A 12,834-nucleotide genomic window follows, 5' to 3' on the forward strand; every position below is an offset into this window, starting at 1 on the left:
GTCATAGTTACTTCGTCAACTACAAGTTATGCTACTGTAAGGGGCAATAATCCGCATGAGGGAGAGGTTGATTATTATGGAAATCTTACAGATATTATTGAGTTAGATTATTATGGAAAGCGAAAGGTTGTGCTGTTTCGGTGTGACTGTGTTAATGTAAACAGATGTATAAAAGAGATAAATTTGGGTTTACAATGGTGAATTTCTCTCGATTAATGCACACGGGTCAACGTTTGATGGATGAACCATATGTATTTTCTTCTCAAGTTAAACAAGTATTTTATTGTCATGATCCAATGGATGACGGTTGGTATGTTGTGCTTTGAAATACTCCAGAGACTTGATAGACATCGGGGATGGAAGTAGAGATGACATTGAAACAAGATCATAATGTTTACCTCTACTACCACAAAACTTAGATGAAACTATCACTAATACAACACAATTTCAATGGGTTCAGGAGGACGTTGATGAAGATATTTATGACAACTAACATTACATAAGACTTTGTACGATTTTTATCTTCATTTATTTATTTATAATGTTATAACCTTTAACATGTTGTCTTTCAATATATTCATTAATTAATTCATTTTTTATTACTCATGTTGTTTATTATAAATATCATGCCGAGGAGAAAAATAACTGATTTGCGGGTTGTTCGAGCTTCTGAAGACCATGAAGAAAGAAATAGCGAGGAATCGAATGCACCTAAGTCTTCTGAAGTTCCTGAAACTGTTAAAGAAGAAGTAGAAAAAAGTAATCTTTGAAACATTATTTACTACTTTGTTCATTTTCAAAACTGACTTTTAATAATTTATCATATAGTTGAAAATGCTGGAACGCTCAAGACTCGAGGACGTACAACTTTGAAGGAATTATTCAAACTTCCTCCTGGACATCGTGTCAAAGTTTCAAGAAACAATGTCGGTCAACCTATTGGCCCAGAATCACGTCTTCTAACAGGTTACTTAGGCATAGTTGGACGTAATGCGAATTTGTTACCGATCAATTACGAGTCATGGCGTGAAATGCCTGATAGTAACAAAAATCAAGTGTTGAATTTTGTTAAGGTAATAATGTCATTATAATATATACTCTATAGAAATTCAATATTAATTTATACTTACGGTGCACACTTATTTGCTATATAGGAGAAATTTTCTGTAGAGGTCTCTGACGATTATGTGAAACAAGCGTTAGGGAAGAGATGGAGGGACCACAAGAGCTCCTTAAAGAAGAAATACTTCAAGAATGATCTCAGCCTTGAAGAGAAGTTGTAAACAGTCCTACCAGGAATGCTCAGGTACCAATGGGAAGATGCATTCAGATTTTGGAGTTCACAAAAAGGACATGTATGATGTATTTTTTCATAAATAATTGTAACAAATTTTAAATCATCATTAAAAGTGATTGTTTGACATTATAGGGCCGATAGCATGTTGGTGTTGCTAGCAGGCAACAACAAAAGTTTACGCATACGGCTGGATCAAATAGCTTTGCTTGTATAGCTCATGAGGAGGTATTATAGATTATTGAAATAGTTTTTTGTATTCCATGTACATACTAACTCATAGTAATTATATTATGGTACATTGTAGGAAAATACATCCGGTTCTAAAGTTGGTCGAATCCAACTCTTCGACATGACACATACGAAGAATGACACTCCTATGACTGCTGACGCTGCAGAAATTATGATTTTTTTATTGGGTAGATGTTTTAAATTTACCTGAATTTATTTATATTTGTACCATGACATTTTTATTTTAATTATTATTCACTTTATTATTAGGAAAATTGAGGGAGAAAAAGGCGGAGCATCATGCTACTGCTTCGAGTCAAGGTATTGTTAATGATGATGACATTGAAAACCAAGCTATTAATGACGTTTTGGGTCCTGAAAGATATGGTCGGGTGCGCTGTCAAGGATCATTCGTTACTCCCACCAAATATTTTGGATCCAGTTCATCACAGTACATGTCATCACAGTCTCGATCTTCCCACCACGAAGTTAGTTGTTTAAAAGAAAAGTTGGCTGAGATGGATCAACAAATGGCTAACTTGAAAGCGGAAAATGAAGCAAGGGAAGCAGAGAGAGCAGCAGCGGAAGCAGGCAGAGCAACAGCGGAAGTAGAGAAAGAAGCAGCGGCAACATATCAACAGAGATGTGAAGAATTTGAAAAATTACTCAATGATATGATGCTGATGATACAGAAAACGCAACCTCAGAATCCACCATCGTAGTCTCATTTATGTTATGAGCATTCTGTTAATGTTATTGAACCTTGTTTAACTGAACTTATATTACGTTAATGAAAACTTTTATTTATTATATTGGATTTGATGTTGTTTGTTATGGATATAGAATTTGATGTTATTGTTGTTTTGTTTATTGGATAATGGAACAGGTTGAAAATATATAGCAGAGTTGGATATTGTTAAATTGTGTGTTATTTAGCGGCGTTTGTATACTAGAAACGCCACTATATGCCAACATTAGCGGCGTTTGTAAGAAAAACGCCGCAAAATATCGACACCTACTGCAGCGTTTGTAAGTAAAACGCCGCTAAATCTCAATCCCTACTGCGGCGTTTTTCTGATAAACACCGCTAAATAACAACACCTATTGCGGCGTTTTTTGCGGCGTTTGTCATAACGCCGCATATGTTTTTAGCAGTGCTTAAAAACGCCGCTATAAGTAAAAAAAAGCCGCAAAAAGCCTGTTTTGTTGTAGTGAAGAACAGTCGACAACATCACAAACAAAAACGGTTCCTCATCTTACGTTATCTTTGTTTCACCAAATCAGTTTTCAGTTGAGAATTTAACCTAAATCTTCAACTCACATGCAGATTCTGAAACCTGTGTTTTTGTGAAGTTAATGACTGCTTAAGTATTGAAGTATTTGTTGAGTTAAACATACATCAATTTAGTTGAGAAATTATTATTACTTTTAAAACACTGTTAAGTAAGATTATACCATAAACCATAGTATTTTATGCGGACAAAAAGACAGTTTTCACTCTTCTTGTTTCATCTTTTAGTACTTATTTAGTACATGAATTCAGTATTGTCGAGACACCAGAAAATATAAAATCCATATATTTTCCTTGAAGCAAGGGACCACCACCAATCAAATTCATCAAAACTTATGACAAAAGCTCACATGATAAATAATAGAACATATGACTGGCCGCAAATTATGCTGCCATCTTTTGGATCTGCTTTACCCTAAAAATAAAGTTTTAAGTAATAAATTACAGTTGCTGGATTAATTTTACCAACTTTTTTATTCTTTCTTGTATTTTCTATGTGTTGTCTTTCTCATTGTTAATTCATTCATGTCTAATCTTGTCTCCTTTAGCCATTTAGTTCCTTCGTAAAAGTTGAGGCTTTTTTTTTAAAAAAAATCTTAGAATAAAATGTGTGCCGTCTGTCGTATTTATCTGGTGATTTCTGTAGGATAATTTTGTAACGTAATATGTCCCATGAAAAGAAAATTCCTTGCTTAGATCTTGTAGTACAATTTGAGTGTTGGCTCTAATTGATTCTCGAAGTGTGCGAATGTCGTTTACATCGAGGACAAAACGTACGTGATTCGTGCATAATGTAAGGTTTTAAAACCAATTGCTTGACAGCAAAGAGCAGCACCTACTGTGATTAAGACAATACTATGTATAATATATTGTATAATCATATTGAAAAAGCCATTGAAATCAACTTAATCTAGCTGGTTCGTGTGGTTATAATTAAAACATTGCATCCAATAGATTTGAGGTTGATTGTTTCTCCGGCGTTGAGTTCAAATAAGATTTGAGAATTTGCTTGTTTGTTTTGATTCATATCCATTTCGATATCTTCCTCCTGAAGATCGACACCTTTGAGTTACCATATTCTCTAGTAAAGCAACCTTGTCAATGCGATGTGGACTGTTGATTTCCACTTCATTGAATCTTAATTCACTGGCTTTGGCTAAAACTGCAGGAAGATCGAAAACGAAATCATTCACTCAAATTGCTGCATAAGACCTTATTGTAGGTGACTGAGGACTCCTCAATGTTATTATGTCATCAACTGCACTTGATTGTTGACTTATAGTTTGAGGCAGCTAATTCTTGACTTATAATTTGCAAGGATTCTCAAGTAACCCCATCATGAACATATATTTAAATTTTTTACTATCATTTTATCATTCAAACTTTATTTAAAATTTGTTCAAATTGAACCGAGTTTATGAAATTCCAATAGAGTTGAATCGAATATAATTATTTGAGTATATGTTCAAATTTAAATGTAATCCATTTATAATGTTGTGATATTGGTTCAAAACTTCATGCTCAAACTTGATCTTCACATTGCTTTTCTTTGGGGATTACCACATCTTGCAACCTCTGTTCACACTCTTCCATCAGATTCATGGTTTCTCGCATGCACTCTTGAAGAGCATCGTCCAAATGTGATGGCTGGTCTTCAGCAGCAAGCATCGAAAGCGTAACCGATTCCAGGTGATTTTGCAATGCCAATGCCTCTGCTTCAGCACTTTCCCAGCCTTCGGCCTTTATTCTTGCATTAGATTTACAATGTTTGAGCATACACCAACCCCAGACTGCCTCTGCTTCAAGTTCCCCCAAGGTTTGAACGTCTTGCTCGTATGCTTTCACTTGATTTTCCAAACCAGTGAGATGTGAATATGATTCCACTGTAATTTGAACATACTTTGCTTTTTTTGTATGCAACCAGAACAACAGAAAATAACCAGGATACCGCCACTATCAAGATAAAATACCTCAATAATTCTGATGATAACTAGAGATAAAATTTGGACAAATACAAATTTCTCCAACCAACTAGGGATAGACATATTTTATCCTAAAATTTTAAAAATTCCTATTTTTTAAAAAAAATAATTATCCAAACATGTTTTTGAAAATATGTCAGAAAAAAGTTTACCTGATTGCCTTGAAATGTCACTGAGCAAAAGTAGCGGCAGCAATAGCAGCTTTATCGGATGATTTTTGTTACGTCCTACGATGTAGAAGATGGTAAAGACTCTGATGATACCGGGATTTGCAGTTTGAATATTGAATTTGAAGTGTTGATTGACTTTTAAATGTTGGGCTTTCTTACCCAATGGATTTTTGGAACACAGCTCACGTGCGGTGCCTTAATATACATCTAAAATAAGATGTTATCGGTTTTATTATTATTTTAAATAATAAAATCGATAAAAAATGATCGAAAATCATTATTTTGACCAGTTCTAATTATCTATATAGATAAACACGGTAAAAAAATCTGATCAAAAAATAATGTTTTCGGTAAGCGTTACCTAAACATTATTTTTTAACCGGATTTTTTATTACGTTTACCTATATAGATAATTAGAACTGATCAAAATAATGATGTTTTGGTCATTTTTACCGGTTTTGTTATATAAAATAATAACAAAACTAATAACATCTTATTTTAAGCGTATACTAAGACAGCGCACCGTATAACTACCCTCATTGGGAGGGAAACGCTCACCTGATTAAAACCGCCACGGTAAAATATTTTTTTTACTCTATCTTTGATTAGAATATTATTTATTCCGATTAATTTTCCGCGATAATTGTTACTCACTCTCCTGATTTATAGTGAACAAAGAGAATGAAAAATATATACTTTTTCCTTATTTGCATCAATATTCTTACTTCAAATTTAAATTATACTAGTTATTATTATTTTATATCAATTTAAAAAATCGCACGAATGAAAGTATTTTGTTCTTTCCTCTTCAAAACTCTGTACACAACAAAAGTATTTAGGACAAATTATACATTTAGTATATCAACTACCACTTGTTTAGTTTTAGTTATTTAATTTTCTTTTTAAAATCACACTCAACGTTTAGTTTTAGTTTCATTTTAATTATCTACTATTAAAGAAATTAACAAAATTGTTGGTTTATATCAGCAGTTTTATTAATATTTTAACGATGGTGACCAAAATAAAATTAAAATTAAACGTCAAACATGATTTAAAAAAACAATTAGATAATAAAAAAATACCAAAAGTGATCATTTAGGTACTAACATAGTTTACCCATATACTGGCTAAGAAAACCTTTATTTGTCATTGCTTTTAGTGTTTGGGCGGTTAAAAGAATGCTAAAACCCAAGTTTATGCAAAGCTGGCAATTGATGCCATTGTGAAAAAGACACCATTATTAGGTCGATTGTTTTTCCCCCAAGACCAATATAGTAAGTCAAGTACCGATTATGATACGCCCCAGTCCCCACTATGTTTGCTTCGTTCTTCTTCCGTTTCCTATTTTTAAGCTTCTCTTGGGACTTTGATTAGGACATCCATTTGATTTGACAGCAATCTTCATTTCCTTGAGTTCATATAATATAAAATTAACTTTTATCTATAACCATTGTTTATTAATTAAAATTTGAAGTATATTTTAAATAGAGTGAATTCGATTCTTCTAGTCTGTAGAGATGGATCAAGAAAATTATTTTTAAAGAAATTTAAATCATTTAATATTTTATTTGTTTACTATTAATATTTTTACTACCTCCTCGAATTTTGAAAATCTATTATTTCTTTAGAATTTCGACTTTCAATATAAAATGATATGAATTGGAAAATCATGGTATGATCAAGGCAAGGGGTTTTTATTCATTGAATCTGGTCTCAGTGTGTGACTTTTACTTGGGAGTGGAGCTAATCATGGAATCGATCCATTCATGTCCAACTTTAAAAACCAAATACCCGCTTCTAACAGTCCGAGCCACAACACGATGCATTAAACCACGAACGGTCGGTCTGGAATAATAATAGTAACTCTTTCACAATAAAGCTGCATTATTTGTTCTCGAATCTATAAATCTTGGGTTGCAAATAAATGAAGGTTCATCAATATTATCAAGTCAAACGACCGTGATTGTTCATAAATCTTGCGTTATTACAACGCTACACGTGCACCATTATTCAGAACACTGTACTATGAAATTCTTTATTACAGCACTAGTGATCCAGACAATATACAACACTATTACAGATATAAAAAAATTGTCACTTTACATTATGTTTTTATAAAATAATTAACTGAATTGTAGTATCATATTGGACTACAATATTTTCTAAAATATTTCCTTAATATATCTCAGAATTTACAACCGTGAGTGATTTATAAAATAAACTTGGATGACTCGGTGAACAAATGTTTTCACCTTCTCAGCCATCTCCATCAAGCATCGTCGACTCGGTATTATTCCTTGCTCTGCTCATTTTACCAATTACAAATGATTTTTGAGAAGAAAGGACAACAATATAACCCCGCCAACTTACCTTTGTTACTAAGGTAAGTGAAAACTCGTAACTCGTTGCTTTCAAGCTTCAGCAGTGTTGAATAATCAATTGTTCGCTTGAGGTAACTCGGAACTGAGTCGAAATCATCGATTAAGAAGTCAAAGACTGTCCTTCCTCTTTCCAGCGTTGTTGATATTATCAGAATGTTTTATCGTGCAGCAACGGTCGAGATTCCATCCACAAATCAACTTTACTCTTGATTCCCGAGTGGCACTTGTCTTCCACGACCTATCGGATTGACCCGACTCCGAACGGGTAATGAACCGGATGAGCTCCTCGAAACGGACTCGTCGCAGGGGATCGTCAATGGGCCTTCGTTACCAAACCCGTATTCTTCCTCGGCTTCGATTAGGAATTCCTTAAACACGGGATGGTTCAGGTACGTCACCCGCACCACGAATCTCCTGCGACTCGTCCCCACACAGACCACCACGTGTCCCTCCGGCACATCGGATGGCAAGCTGGCCGACATGCGAGCTTTGTTCCTCCACCGCCGCAGCATTTGCCGAGCCTCACGATGCATCTGATTTTGCAACATTTTCCAAGCCCCGCAGACATTTTCCTGACAAACTAACAATTCAAATAGAAAGATGAAGTCTTTGGCTCCAGAGTAGAGACGATGAAAATCGAAGCTTTGGAGGAGGGAGGGGATAGCTTGGGAGAGACGAGGTTTTTATAAAAGGGGAAAAGTACGCTGTCTGCGGTTGACCAAGTAATTAAATGTCCCGAATGGCAACATCGATTTTACATTGGACAATAAATAAATTATCCCAACTTAATACATATTTAAAAAAAGAATAAACTCATAATTTTGTAGCATAATATCAAAACAATACCAAATAATTACAAATAAAGACAAAACTAATTATCATACAAACAAGTTTCAAATTTGTCTTTGAAATAGAGAAGATAGATGTGGGGTAATCATTAAAGAAAGATTTGTTTGATTTTGATACATTGAACACTGTAAATGATATCATGTGAGGGTAATACTAGTAATCAGAAGACAAAGGGTACGTGAGCAGCGGCGAAGACACAACTGGTAAGGGTAACACGAGCTGGCCGACATGCGAGCTTTGTTCCTCCACCGCCGCAGCATTTGCCGGAGCTCACGATGCATCTGATTTTGCAACATTTTCCAAGCCCCGCAGACATTTCCTGACAAACTAACAATTCAAATAGAAAGATGAAGTCTTTGGCTCCAGAGTAGACGATGAAAATCGAAGCTTTGGAGGAGGGAGGGGATAGCTTGGGAGAGACGAGGTTTTTATAAAAGGGAAAAGTACGCTGTCTGCGGTTGACCAAGTAATTAAATGTCCCGAATGGCAACATCGATTTTACATTCGACAATAAATAAATTATCCCAACTTAATACATATTTAAAAAAAGAAATAAACTCAATAATTTTGTAGCATAATATCAAAACAAATACCAAATAATTACAAATAAAGACAAAACTAATTATCATACAAAACAAGTTTCAAATTTGTATTTGAAATAGAGAAGATAGATGTGGGGTAATCTTTAAAGAAAGATTTGTTTGATTTTGATACATTGAACACTGTAAATGATATCATGTGAGAGTAATAACTAGCAATCAGAAGACAAAGAGTACGTGAGCAGCGGCGGAGACACAACTTGGTAAGGGTAAACACGAATTTTTTTATTATTTATTTATTTTATTGATGATATTTATTTTAAAATTTATCATATCTATCTTAAAATCTGAATTTTTTTCGATTAGTTACTTATTTTACGAACGGTGTCCACCTTGAAATTTTATTTATACCTATCCAATTTAAAAATTTTATGTTATTAACATATGTGTGTCAACTCTAAATAATATTTATAGATCCGTCACTATGAGAAACTCTTTTTTATTTTAGATTTTTAATCAAAAGACTTGAAAATTTTACTTTAATGTTTTCCCAATTTTGATATACAAAAGTAAAATAATTAAATACTACAATTCATATAACAAACGTTATTAAATGAATTTGCTAATTACCTCAATGCGGACATTGGAAAATTCATGCAAATAAAAACTATTTTTTAAGATTAGAGGGATATGTGGGGTGGAGGTAAAAAATACATATAAATCTTTTACTATTCCAATGCTAATAATTTTGACGGGGTTGAAGAAGACATATTTTAGATCTTAATTTTCTCTTCTCTAAGATCAATGGTAGAGGAGACTGAAGTCTTTTGCTTCTTAAAGCATTTTAAAAATGCAGCTCCCTTTAAAGCAACTCTTTTATTATTCACCATTGTATCTGCCCAACTACCATGCCCCGCCCCATGTGCGAAATATTTACTGAGAAAAACAAAGAGCTAACGTCACCATCAATTTTTCTATTATCCAACGATCTTAAAAAGTGTAGAAGTAAAGTTTTACACTAGGTGTAAGGGATCTTAACTAAATCAGTATACCTATAATTGAATTATTTTTAACTTTTTATTTCAATTTTTTTTGAAATCATGATTTTCTTCTTTTTCCCTTAGTTTTATAGTACTTTCAAATAAAATAAACAAGAAAAATTACATTAGAGGAGATCAAAATTAGAATTTTCTTTAAAATTTTAATGGAATAAAATTAAAAAATTTCAACAATGTCACATAATATTTTAAACACTTTTAGGTTCCTACTTTATTCTATAAATAAAGATAAATTCCTATTAATTTTCTCAAATTTTAGATGTTTCATCTGTAATTCGAGTGCCAAAAACCTGGTAATAATTCATTTCATCTTCTTTGCAAGAGATTTATAAAACTGTAAGATGTATTTGAAATTTAAGAATAGAATAAATTTTCAATATATTAATATAAAATTTAAGCGTTTATAATAAATAAAAGTTAAAGTTTAGGAAATTGACCAAGAAAATATCAATTGTGATATGAATATAGAGAATTGGATATTTATAAAAAAAATTATAATGGTTGAAATTTGAATGGGTACATACTTATTTATAAAACTAAGATGATTCATTATTTGAATTAAAATAATGTATTGTTAAATTAAATAACATTGTGAATTGGTTGTCACATGATCATGTCAAGTATGAAGTTCCTTGTAGGCAACCAACCTTATCTCATTTTGTTTGATAGCCGATGTTATCTAAATTTGATATGTAATTAGTAGAATCTAAGAGTCCAACACTTTAACATATAGCATGCCACATGCAATTTTGTTGTCTCAGTGTTTGCCAACCTGTCCAGATTGACGCCTTCTTTCTTTTTATTTTCAGTATAGACCCATTGCAACATTTTCGGTGGTGATGGAACAATCACACAAAGGGGTGAATTAAGTCGGACAATATTAGTGATGATTATAACTCATAGCTGTCATGGAATTTAGGACAATCTACTTAGGTGGCGTTTGGTTGGTATGAATCCCTTGGAATTGGGGGAATTGGAATCCAATTCCACAACTTTTTCATGTTTGGTTCAAGTTTTCAAATGGAATTGGAATCTCTCATGGCTTCAAATTTTCATCAAATGAAAGAAAATGAATTTCATCCAAGAATGGATGGAATTCAATTCCCTTGTTAGAGGGGATTGAAATTTGACCATACTACCCTCATCATCTTTTGGTAACTTATTCATATTGAATAAAAATATTTTTTATTATTTCGGGTCGGGTTGGTTTCTAATTCATATATTCAAGTCGGGTATGGTGAAACTTTATTTTGGTCGGGTCGGGTCGGTTTTTTAAGTGTGATATTCGGGTCGGGTCGAGTTCGGGTTTAGGGTGAAAAATACCCGACCCGAAAATATATATAATTTTACCTTATATATTTAGAAATAATTACAATAATACCCCTCTATATATAATTTTTTTCAATTAAGTCGTTGTTTTTATTGAATAAAATATTTTTATTATTTTGGGTCGGTTTCTAGTTCATATTCGGGTCGGGTCGTCGGGTGAAACTTTTTTGTTCGGGTCAGGTTTTTAAGTGGATATTCGGATCGAGTCGGGTCGGGTTTTTTTAAGTGTGATATTAGCATGATTTTTATAATTTATTTAAATGATAATTATCATAAAATGAAATTTTTTTTTTTATATATTACTATATTAAGTTGTAAAACAAACTAAAATAAAGCAAAAAACAATGACAATTCTGTCATTTTACCTTACTGAAATCAATTCATCTGACATGTCTGCGAACCAAACAAAATTGTAATTAGATTCCAATTCCATTTCCTGCCAATCAAACATAATATGGAATTGGATTACAATTCCTGACATATTCAATTCTTCACAGATTTCAATTCCCTCAGAAACATTCCAGTGAACCAAACGCCACCTTAAGGTAATTTGGTTCACGGAATGTAATATTACTTTTAGGAATAACATTACTGAAATGTAACATTATTATGAGAATATTATATTACATTGTGTGGTTTGTTTATTAGGAATGTAAGATTACAGTGTTTGGTTAGAGGAATATAAGATTACTTGGATCATATTTACCAAAGTCATTGTGATATATTTTTTAAAGTTAAACTTAATATTAATTATAAATATTTGAATGAAAATTCATAAAAATATTTAATTATAATTAATATAGTATATTAAATTTATATTTTTAATAATGTTCATAAGTATCATATTTATTTATATAAATAATATATATAAAAAAATGTTATGGTAATAAAATATATTTTAAATAATTACATTTTTACAATATATTATTTTTTTCATCCCATAAAATTATATAGTAAAATAATAATATAAAATATAAATTTTAAATTCTCAAAATTATTAATATTTTAGTAAATCAAACTCTTTGTATATTTATTATTTTATAATTTGAGTAAAGTATAAAAATAGAATTTAGAAGGATCATTAAAATGACTTCATTAGTCCAAGGGTATTTTTGTCCAAAGTAGTGGGAGTGTAAGATTACCTAAGAATTTGAAGGTAATGACATTTCCACATTTTAACAAAAAATGATACTGTTGGAAAAGAGTATTTCTGATATTGTAAGAGTATGTGAACCAAATAAATACAATTTTAAAAAAAAAATTCTCATTTATAATGTAAGATTTCGCGAATTAAACGGACTCTTATAGTTCGAAGATTATGTTTTGGCGTATGAGAAAACTGGCTGCCATGTGTCCTGTGTTCTGAATAATCTTTGTTTTTATTACAGGGAATTAATAAAGAGGCGAACGTGAGGGTCGTAGTTGTAGTACCGCCTCCACCATTCAACAACTTCACGTCACTCTGCTTTGGATAAATGTGTCATTAATATTATGATTTTGTCGTTGAACTCAGCTTTATTTTGTGGATTACCAGATAATGCTGACTATGTCTTGTTCCATCTTTTGGACAAAAAGACGGCAGATTTTTAATATTGACCAGCAAAGTTGCAACCAATTAATTATATAAACAATAAATTAATAATTGAAATATATATCTTTACCAAATGTAATTATATATGATCTCATTGATGAGCGTTTCAGCAACTTATT

The 12,834-nt window shown here is 32.0% G+C and overlaps 1 pseudogene; it reads right to left on the reverse strand.

Annotated features, from left to right (window-relative positions):
• Nucleotides 1-7,071: 7,071 nt before the first annotated feature.
• LOC120118695 lies at nt 7,072-8,018 on the reverse strand (annotated as a pseudogene).
• Between the last annotated feature and the right edge of the window lie 4,816 nt (nt 8,019-12,834).

The sequence above is a fragment of the Hibiscus syriacus genome, unplaced genomic scaffold (assembly GCF_006381635.1).
Source record: "Hibiscus syriacus cultivar Baekdansim isolate YM2019G1 unplaced genomic scaffold, ASM638163v2 tig00110328_pilon, whole genome shotgun sequence".
Lineage (NCBI taxonomy): Eukaryota > Viridiplantae > Streptophyta > Magnoliopsida > Malvales > Malvaceae > Hibiscus > Hibiscus syriacus.